The following is an 11,582-nucleotide window of genomic DNA, read 5'->3' as shown; positions in this document are numbered from 1 at the left end:
GCTGCTAGAGACTCATGAGTTGTTTGTTTTAGTATTCATTTTGTAAAACTATTTTACAATATGTACTATTTTTTTGAAAATACTTATTATGTTATTACCTTATTACATAAAACAGTTGAAACAAATATGGCGTCTTATGTTGTACATATTGTAATAATGGAGTTTTGACGTTATAACCTATTGAAATGTCTATATGAGCCATGGAGGTAACTCCATGATATGAGCATGTATATTATGGTTATACCTAATGTGAAATCATTCTCTAACCAATACAATAAATGCTAGCGCTTATTGCGAGATATTCTGTAAAATTAATACTCTATATATACCTTTGGAATTATAGTATGCTTTTTTTTTGTACAAATGTTCTTATCTATGACTTTCTTTAGTTCAAAAATAAAGATGGTGGCAAAACAAGAGGGTGATATAGCAAGAACGTCAGAAATGTGCTCGAAATAATTTGAAGACTGTAATTTCCTCTGTGATAATGTAATCTATAACGTGACTTTACGATAATTTTTACCTAATATCAGCAATCAAGTGGTGCTGTTTACAAGAAGCGCTTTTTGTGCCTGATTCCATTATTCAAGGAGTACCCTTTAATATTTCGTGAGTACGAATTATTGCAAAGTTGTTTTAATTAGTCCAAGCATGGAGCACAATTGGTCTTGTTTGAATATTATTTGTTATAAAATAACCTTTATAATTTTTTTTTTTTTACCAGAAGGTAGTTAGGTAGCCTACTGCTGTATTATTTTACACTAAGAATTATCTTTTGACTTTGGTTGGTTGTATTTTAAATAAATCTGAAGTATTTTTATTTTGGTAACTTTTCAGCGCTTATGCACTGACCTGTGTATCAAAACTGCTGTTGCGTTTATTTTTAGGTGGGGATAGTGGGCGTTTAAAATGAGGTCAGCCACTTAAAATCACCACACCTTAGGTTTGCTTACCGGCAGGTTTTTGATCTAAAGTGTTTTATATAACAAGCTCCATCCTTTTGGTAAACGTAAGTTGTATTACGATTCCGGGCAGTTATCGAGAATAAGGATGCATTGAAAAACAGCAGGAAAAAAACGAAAGTGCATACCATTTTTCTGAATTTATTCTAATTATTCTGTAAACCTCAATTGCAATATTTCAAACAATTTACTGGTAATTTACGGTTTTTAATAGTTTTTGGGTTTGCTACGTTAAAAATACAGTAAAAATACCTCTGAACTGTTTGTTAGGTTAGGTTAGGTCAGGTCATTTACATTAATTTCGTATGAATAAAAAAAATCACCCTCTTCCATTCATACCAATATGACAAACTTTGGATTAATTCAACCGCCTTGCTTTTATTGGCATAACTACTATGACGTCATACTTTCCTCTACTTTTTATCATCTAGTTAAAAACATCTGTAATGAACGGTATCGTGATTTGAACATTACCCACTAGTGTAATGATGTGAAAGAGAATAGTTCAAGTTTTTGTCAGTCCTGTTACATAGCAATATAACGGTCATTTGTTTTCAACTATATCAGCTGTTCTTGCCTGGTTTGATTGACGAACTAGACCGCGGGGCCTAGCCGAAGGAACTGAGGGATACGGCCTTCATGCTGCATAGTGCGCTTTGAGCTCGTTACGGAATTCAGCCAAGAATTGTTCTATTAATACAGGGCATATTCATAAAGAATGAGCCGTTTGGTCATAAGGGGGAAAAAAAAAGCAGTGAGAAAAGGTTTTAATCGACAGTTTTAATTTAAAACATATCTACTTCATTTATTTTTTTCCACATAATCGCCATTCAGTTCTAAGCACTTTTCGTAACGCTGCCCTAGTTTATTTAACCCCTCTGCATTGCATAGAAGTTCGCCGCCTGGGAATTAAACCAGTCTGGAGTTCCTCGTCGTCAGCTTGACGACGTATCGTTCGAAGTTACCCGCAAAGAGGCCGCGGGAACAGCTTTAAAGCAATCGGCAGCACCAGCGGCCAGTCTCTCGGCTCGCCGAAGCAAGCAGGCGAGTCACGCGCCAGGAAGCGAGGCTACCCGCAGTGCAGACGAGTGAAGCGGGAAGCCTGCTCACAGGGGCAGTTATCGTAGCCCCCCCAGGTCCTGCGACGACCAAGCCGATGGCATCTCCGCTAGTCACAAAGCCCGGCAGGCATGGCTACTCGCCGCCAGTCCCGGGTCGGACGAGCGAGGACGCGGATTATTCGATTTGTGTGTGATAAATAGAGACCGGAAAAATTCGCGGATTCATTTCACGGTATGCTATAATCCTAACAACTGTACCTTTATATTGCTTCTCTGATTGGCTCACAGTTTATCTGAAGGACTTTGAGTCAATGAAAAACCTTCAACCAAAAAAAGTATCGAATCGCAAGCGTCCCAGTTGACAGGTGTCACGAGTCAGTAGCCAATGAGTAGGTGGCATTTGCCCGAGTGTGTAGGGGATTGTGGAGTCTATCCTATAGGTCATCCAAAGCGCGAATTTTTCCCAGTCTCTAGGGATAAAAGAGCTTCACCTGCCCCTGTGTGCCGGCTTCCCGCCTCACTCGTCTGCGCGGCGAGTACTTCCTGGCCCCGTGACCCGCCTGCTCGCTTCGGCGAGCTGTTCCTTCTGTTTGCCGGACTGCCTTCGGAGTCGTTGTCGCGGCCGCTTTGTGGCCCGTCGTCAAGCTGACGACGAGGAACAAGAGACTGCCGTTGTCAACTGGTTCAATTCCCAGGCAGCGAACTTCTATGTAATTAAATGGGGTTAAAGAAACTGGTGCAGCGGTACGAGAAGTGCTTGGAACTGAATGGCGATTATGTGGGAAAGTGAATTAGATACGTAGTGAACCAAATCTGCCAACAAAAAACCCTTTCCCACGAGTTTTTTTTCTTAAATGACAAAACAGCTCGTACTTTATGAATATGCCTCGTACGAGTATGAAATAGACCCATTGCTTCGTACCGAGGTTTTTTATTTCGTCCACAAAGCGCTGCTGGCACACGGCAGAGATTATGTCGAATCATGTCATTGCCTGAAGTTCACAGAAATTGGCCCCATTAAATGTATGTATATATTTTTTCCTTTTTTGAAATAATTGCTGTTATTAGCTCAGACCAGTTGCTTGTTCAGACATACTGCAGTAGGGAAGGCCGGTCAGTGTTGGTATTCACCGTGGTTGTTAGGCGGAATCGTGTCAGTTTCAGTGAATAGGGGTAGCACGCGCTGGCCAGGCGGAGCGGTGGTCCAGCCACTGTGGCTCAGCGCGTGAATTGTCTCCAGCTCAGGGGCGCAACAACAGGGGGGGCAAGTGTATTTTGCCCCCCCCCCTCTGAAACCTTGAAGTGGGGGCAAACGGGGGCAAAGAAAGTGCTGTGTAATCAATTATTAGATAATAAAACTGCTTAAATAGCATCATTTTCCACCTTGAAATACAAATTTTCCCGGGGGAGGACCCCCCGGACCCCCCGCTTCAATAGGGGGATCGATGATTCTTGACAAAAAAGTATATTGCCCCCCCCCCCCCCTTTGGAAATTTAGTTGTTGCGCCCCTGCTCCAGCTGTATGTCTCGCTCTTAGATTGCATCACGCCCACTGTTGCCACGTTCATAGTACGCGGCCTGAGAATATTAAAAATATTTGGTTTCCCTTAGTTTATAATAATAAGTCTTAGTAATTTTCATTAATAAAAGCATACCATTATGTCTTAATAGTATTATTATAGTTGTAGTTATTACGAAAGAAAAATGTTCAATGTTAAGCACCTATTATTATTTCACAGGAGAATATATTTTTAGCAGTCGGTCACTATTAAAAATAAAGCATTTCATTAAATTAAGTGCTATGCTTAAACATTAAAATTTTTAATACTAAACGTTAAAAATAATTTTTGTAAAAAAAAACCAGTGGTTGAAACATCAGTAAGGTTAAGGTTAAAATTCTCGTTCTACATTTTATTTTACATAATAAATTTTCCAGATACATTTTGAAAATTATTTCGTTAGTTGTGTCTTAAACTCTTGTGCTCTGTGGCGTTTATCGGGCAGCAGGGCGCACAGAAACGGGAAGCCTTTTTTTCACAGACGAGAGAGCTAAACTCGATGCTATGAAACAGTTTACATGAGTTCACAGTATCTTTAATGTAGCTATCCTAACCAAATCAACCTTCCACAATGTTTTAAAGTATTTATAATGTAGCTAACCTAACCTAATTGACCATTAGTTATTTTTTATTTATTTATTTGTAATTTGTCACATGCCCACCAACAGTCGTAGACTTTAGTGGTGGGCACTACATGCAATAACAGGAACACAGTTATCACTACCAGTGTATGGACTCCCACCTCCGTCGGTACCATAGGTGGGAAACATATACAGATGGCATGAGTTGCAATGAACAAAAAAAATAAACCCCGAAGATGCACGACCGGGCGTTTGGCTCTCTCGTCTGTGAAAAGAAGGCTTCCCCGCCGAAACAAGGGCAGCGCTAATGGCTGAGAGAGAGAGACAGAGTGAATGCACTAGGAATGAGGCAGCCTGAGACTACTGAGACTGCACTGTGTTGCGATCAGACCCCCGCCCACAGTCGGGTGGCCGCCCTCCAGAGCATCTCGAGCTGGCTATTTATAACCGCCCGCTGGGTTTTCCAGACAGGAACTGCGTGTGCGTGCGGGTACCGCCGTCAGGGCGAAGGAGCGGGTGCAGCACAGCCATTGTCATGTATATACTTAAAAACTGTGCCAGATCACCGACAAAGTTACCGAGCAGCTTACCGCGGCGCCATCTTGAAGTCCACTGATCTACCAACGGACTGTGTTGCCAGATGACTAGGCCTACTTGCAGTAGTAGTATCCATCCGCCGAATCCCACGATAAGAACACGTGTATTATTTTACCGAACAGCCATTAACATTATTCCAGTATGTTATCTTTTTGATTTGAGTTTTAAAAGAAACCTTTCACTAAAATACCAGTGTTACAGTAAAATTTTAGAAGTCCAACGTTTTCACATATAAATTTAAGTGGTGTTTTTGGTTGAGGATAGAAAACTGAATATTTTTTTATTTTTGGTTGAAATTTTGTATTTTTCTTTAAGTCAATCGTTTGATGTTTTAGTTAAAACAAGGAATATATTCATATTTATTAATGTTATTTAATACATGGAACATGCATGTAAAATTTGTATGAAAAACATGCCTACAACTAACACGTGTGCAATCCGGCATCAAATATAGACTTCTTGCAAACACAATTACTGATTCTTCTGTGTGTGAGGCATATTGGGGTAGATGTGGAGGAATTGCATTTATTGTAGCCTACCTATTATAAGGGCTACAATAATCGTTCCAAAAGAAGCTTTCTGTAAGCTAAGCATTAGCTAGTGGCTGTAATTTTCTAATTCCGACTGCGCTAGTTTTTATTCCATTTAAATCCTTAAAGGGAGGGTCCGGACTTCTCGGACCTCCACCCTGGCCGCCCCGCCGGCCGCTGTCCAGCTCGTCCGAACACACCATCAGTGGTTGACCTAGCATTTCGGAGAGGGGCCTTACTGGGGTCCTTACTGGGGGCCTTGCTGGGGTCGTTACTGGGGGCCTTACTGGGGGCCTTACTGGGGGCCTTGCTGGGGGCCTTACTGGAATCCTTACTGATGTCTTACTGGGGTCGTTACTTGGGACCTTACTGGGGCCTTCTTGGGACTTTACTGGGGGTCTTACTGGGGTTCTTATTGGGTTTGGGGAGGTATGGAATAGCCCCAAAAGAAAGAGGTATTCAGGAGCACTTCTCCTAGTACTTCGATGTGGAAAATGGTTTTTGTAGTTAATCTTAAATTTTGCTCGTATAAAAATTAGAATAAATTACGTTAATCTAGCTTCTATATATATATATATATATATATATATATATATATATATATATAAATGGATGTTGGTATGTATGAGATTGATAAACTCCGACGTAGTTTGACCAATAGCCATGAAAGTTGGCAAATCGAAGTGTGTTTTTTTTTCATGGAGAACGTTTTAATGCTTTCCATTTTTTTTACAACTCTTCATTAGACGGCGCTGCAGTGCATCAACTTCTATACCGTTCAACCGATCGCCACGTGTAAATTTCATTTTTATAACAGAAAATCATAGGTCTTAGACATACAAACAATGAGTGTGTGTTATTTCTGTATGTCCGCCACATGGTCATATAAGGTTTGGAAACGTCCTATCCTTCTCCTTAGCTTTTGTTTACTTGGGATTCAAACATTGGAACTTCATAAACATGTAGTTGAAGTCTCAATTGTGATACATGTTCAGAAGTGTTTCATTGTAGCAATTGAGATTAGTGGATTGCAAACGGTTTGATAATTAAACTATTTGAAATTAGCCTACATGTAAATCCATAGAAATGCATGTCTTTTTTCTATGTCAAAAGTACATTAAAGAATTGAAATTGTTTCCTTTTTAACTTTTACATTATTATTTAATAGTAATGATGTGTTAGAATCTACCAAATATGTGCCAGAAATTTAGGGTACAGTAACTTAGAGTAATGAACATTCTTTTTAAAATTATGTAAGTTGTACATAATGTTAATCTGTGCACAGGAAAAAAATTAAGGCAATTACATTTTGGGAAACACAAATATCCTTTTTTCTGAGTATCCTACTTTATTCTGTTGAACTTCATCATTAAAAAAACTAAGGAATCGGAATCGATTCGAAGAATCGAATCTTTAGTTTAGGATTCGAAAATGGAATCGGAATCGGTATATTTTAGGAATCGGCTCAACACTAGTAAATTTATTAATTAAATTGTAAATTTCATTTCACTCCTTCTTTGTATCCATACAAAATAGTGATAATTCAATAAAAATGATTCAATTTTATTCATAAAAGTATGCAGAGGTAGATTTTATTATACAAAATATATTAAAATTAAAAAAAAATTTCTTCCTCAAATAATATAACATTTTTATTGCCTAAATGGTTTGGTTGCAAAAACATATTACGGCTCAGTCTCAGGCCGAATATATTTCATTTTCTTCTGGATCAATAATTTCATCAATGTTTTGTTATGACGTCACGTTAAACTATCGTCCGTAAACCGACTTTACAGACAACCAATTTTTTTTTATGTATTGTAGTACCTAACTGTAATATTTTGAACATTTGGTTTAGCGAAGTATAAAAATTAAAATTTCCCAAATGCAATAAATATTGTTTCCGATATTAGTATTTTAATCTTTTCGTATCATCATCGTCATCATCATCATCATCATACCAGTTTTTACTCTCGCTTCAATAGCGTGAAAAAAAAAATGCAAGGTCGACATTACCTGTCATTTCACATGCACATTAAGACCTTACGGCTCAAAGAAGCATTTGATCGAGTGTCGGAGTGTTACTTCTCGGGGGGAGGGGGAGGTGTAGCATCCACACAAGCTGCCTGATGCTCCTCGGGGAGCAGTCACCCTGGACACGTGGCACGTGGGGTTCCTGGGGCCGCTGATCACCTGGCGGCGGGCCAGTCGTGTCCTGCTATCGGGCGGCGCGTCATTCCAGCCACCTAGCCGCATCGAGTAGTCCTGTGTGTCTGTCCGTAGAACTGGCCCTGCTGAGATTTCCTCTAATGGCTCAGGATCAGGATTGGAGTAGGAAACGTGGTGGTAGTGGTCCTCCTACGCTTGGAGAACACTCCGAGGGGTCCCCGCCCTGCTGACGAGTGGAAGTGTTGAGCTACTCAAGCTCGGGTACTAGCCTGCTGAGCTAGTAGAGGTTGAATGGACCTCAGCTGGATCACGAGCAACTGGGTGACCGAGGGGTCCCAGGGATGTGAGAGGTATGGTTCCATGTCGGTGCTACTCATATCCCACAGAGGGGGCTGGCTCTGTAGGTGGTCTGGGGGTTCACGGCGGAGCTGGGGGCGGGTCGGTGGGGCCGAAGTTGGGATGGGTCTCCTCAACCTCTCGACCTAGCCGTGCGCCCACCAGTAACATGCCGCGATTGGAAATGGCAAATATATTTCCCGGTTCTCGGAACCAATGTTGGGCACTGGTAGCAGTGTCAGGCATGTAAAAGACCCATCTTTCTCCTAACCAGGTCCACACCCTAACTGGATCATATGCCTGGGGGAGTATTGATGAATTTATGATGTGTGAACCTAAGTTACATGCCCGTAGAACTGGACTCGCAACGATTCTCGCGTCCTCGCGGTCCGCAATCATCCGCACGTCCGTCAAACACTTTTTCATCTGTATGTTGCTAACAGACTGGAAGGCTTAAACAGTGATCAAAATTGATCTTTTATAGGTCTACTAGCTGCAATTCCCCGGCGTTGCCCGGGCTGAACACAGGGTGATAGTTCTATATGGCAGTGTGGTGGACACACAGTTGCTGTTTTGAAGTCAATGGCATATGATTTTCTGTTCACCCATGGCGATCGGTTGAAAGGCATATAGGTTTATGCGCTGCAGCGCCATCTATCGGCGAGTTACAACAAACATGCAAAATCCTCCAATTCTTTTTTATTTTACGGGCTTGAAGTTGAACTTTTCATATGGAGTAATATTGCAAATATGGTTTTAACATGAAAAAAAAATATTTTTTTTTTAAGATATTGGAAATAATAGACACACATACCTTCAGCACCTGTTTTTATTCAACGTTTTCCGAAATATACCCAGTTGTAACAAGGGTTAGTACTATAATAAAAAATTTAAACCCATTAAATTAGTATTGGCAAGACAAATTTAATCTTAATATAAATATATTTTTATAATTATTTTCGATATTACTTATGCTGTAGTAAGGAAATTACAGGATGAGTTAGGTTTTTGTTTAGTTAACGTATATTGTCATGTGTACTTAGTACCTAACTTTTACATGGGTTTGGGAAGAGAGGGCCAAACAATTTGGTGCTTTTATTTAAGCAATACTAAGCAAACTAAGAATTAACTAATACACGATAAAAAATTTTTGGATCTGTACTCTTTAATTAAAAAAAATAATGCGGATGTATCAAATATCCTTAAATAATAGGAGGTATTTATAACAAGGTGAATTATTGAATTATTCTAAGCATAGCTTTAACCATAGTAAATGAAAGTGTTAGTGTAAACGATGGAATAAACATAGTTAAAATGAAATAGGCGCGTATTTTTAACAATTTTTTAAAATTGCCTACATCATGGAATGAAAAGGAGCTAAGTGTGATTTCATCAATGTAAAATATATTGATGCAATCTCACTAGTTTTTTTTTTTAACATTTTTGTTCAATAATTGCGTAACGAGAACATTAAGAAATGTGTACGAGGGTACTCTAAATTCCCCCCCCCCCCCCCAAACCCCCTCCTTCGTATGCCCATGAGCGAAAAATGGGTGGAGATAGCGACATCATTCTTGTGGTGCTGCGAAGTAGGGTTTGAGGAGTGGAATTGGAAGCTTGTGTCACAGTCGCCTCGTCCGCTACATCAGTGGGAAATGAACGCTGTCACGGGAAAGCCCGCTGGATGGAAAGTGCCCAGACGTGATCATCACCTCACAGGCGCATGAAAACGGCGGCTTGCGTCCCACAGTTTCGACGACGACGACGCCGCACTTCGCGATGCTCCTTGTCGGAGACTAAGAGCCCGTCTACAATAGTCCGAACCTATGCGTGGTCCGTGTCCTTATCCGAATGTGAGTGACGTCACATTGTCTCACCGAAAACTGCCCTGTTCACAATTGCGATGTCCGATGTCCGAATGTATTGATTTCTAAAGTTGTCACCAGAGCGCAGTAAATGTGTCAAACCAAATGTTTTTGTTTATTGTTTTGATGCTTTGTAGTTTGAAATTGAACTTATGAAAGTTATGTAAGTTATAAGTGACTAACAACGCCTTCCATTTCCTTCAATAACAAAAACAGACACCACGTTTTCAAACGGGAACCGGAAATTCAAATATCGTGAGTGTTCTGTTCTTTTTCTGTGTCCGAAGTACACAGGTTGGGACAAAAAAGTTCAAATTGACGAATGTGTTCGGACCAGGTAGGTTCGGACCTTCGCCCACTTGACGCATGACGTCAGAGGGTCACGTGGACCAATCAGCGACGAGTGTCCTTCGGACACAGTTTAGGACATTGCTATTGTAGACGGGCCATAAGGCACAGCTGCGTGTAGCATGCGACCAGCCGGAGTGTCGAGAGTTCCCCCGGTGTGCAGGCTGCCCGCCCGGCACACGGCGGCGGTAGCGCGACGCTCACTGGTCGGAGCGGAGAAGCCAACCAAGTCGCGGCCCGGCGACAAGGCGGCGCGACCTTGTTATGCTAATATTAGCGGCGCGCGTCACTGCCGGTGTCTTCCGAGCCAGCGCCGAGCCAGGGTTCTATCCCAACCCCGGGCAAACGGATCAGCCCAGTCGCGTCAGTTACGCATCTAACGGCGTTCGTTTCATGCTTATCATTTCCCGTACGCTCATAAACCATAATTTTTTTGACGTGACAACGTCTAATAAATCGATGAACGCCGGTTGCACGCACGAAAAAGTATCCCGTTACGCACATTGTCCTGTTACGCGGTGTCCCGTTACGCTCATTGTACGCTTGCGCCGCATCTATCTCTCTTCCACTCGATTGGAACAACCATCGATTTGACTTTTTCGAGTCCCATTAAACTTGAAACACTCCCATTCGTTTCCTACTTTTCCTATCATCGTCCTATCCTTAACAGAATAACACAGATTGGAAGAAGTTAAATAGCAAACATGTATAAAAGTTATAGTTAAAATAATCTCTTCGTTAAAGTAATAAACATATTTGAATTAATGAGTGCAAATAAAAGTAAATTTATAAATTAAATTGTAGATTTCATTTCACTCCTTCTTTGTATCCATACAAAATAGTGATAATTCAATAAAACTGATTCAATTTTTTTCATAAAAATATGCAATCATTTCATCAATGTTTTGTTATGACGTTGTGACGTTAAACTATCGTTCGTAAACCGACTTTACAGACAACCAATTTTATGATATTTTATTTCCACTTGAAATAAAAGTTATTAATCATTATGTTTCGGCTAACCAGGAACACACAATTAAGCAGCACTAACCCCTTTCCCGCTTTAATAACGTGAACATGTTGATGAAATGCGTGTTTAAAAATAAACATTGCCGTGTGCGCCAATAGTGTTTTCAGCGGGCATTTGCGGGATAATTCAGTGTTAAAAAAATGTCTCGTTATTAAAATTGTAAGTGGTGTGCAGGAAAAAAACAACTCGTGTTAAATCTCGCTGGCGAGTCGCGCGGAGCGATACACGCCGTCCGATGGGAAGGTTTTCTGGAGCTGGGAAGCTGTCCAAGCGATGACAGCGTTATGCGATCGTTAACGCTCCTGCCCCAAGCTGTTTTCTGGGGAATGCGCCTGCTTTACGTAGCGTAGGCAACCTATATACTTCGACGTGTGTTCTTTTGCATTCTTCATGTCCTTGCCGTAAGTGTAGTTAGTATGTTATGTAGGTGGAGAGGTCGACTGAAGTCTGGTAATTGCTACTAAATGGCGTCGATGCTCCTCAATTTGTGTCACCGATGTGATAAATTATAAACGATAAAAATAACTAATTCACACTTTTTTTT

The 11,582-nt window shown here is 40.8% G+C and overlaps 1 protein-coding gene across 2 annotated transcripts in view; it reads left to right on the top strand.

Annotated features, from left to right (window-relative positions):
- Positions 1-378: 378 nt before the first annotated feature.
- The window catches only part of LOC134528369 (serine/threonine-protein kinase par-1), a 100,188-nt gene continuing 88,984 nt past the window's right edge, over positions 379-11,582 (top strand). Inside the window, exon 1 of one of the 2 annotated variants that reach the window (XM_063361938.1) lies at positions 379-609. The gene's annotated coding sequence lies outside the window, so the exon portion shown is untranslated. The remainder of the gene's footprint in view (positions 610-11,582) is intronic. The other variant, XM_063361939.1, reaches the window with a different exon arrangement.

Source organism: Bacillus rossius, chromosome 1 (genome assembly GCF_032445375.1).
Source record: "Bacillus rossius redtenbacheri isolate Brsri chromosome 1, Brsri_v3, whole genome shotgun sequence".
Classification (NCBI taxonomy): domain Eukaryota; kingdom Metazoa; phylum Arthropoda; class Insecta; order Phasmatodea; family Bacillidae; genus Bacillus; species Bacillus rossius.
This window is presented reverse-complemented; position numbering and strand designations above follow the sequence as displayed.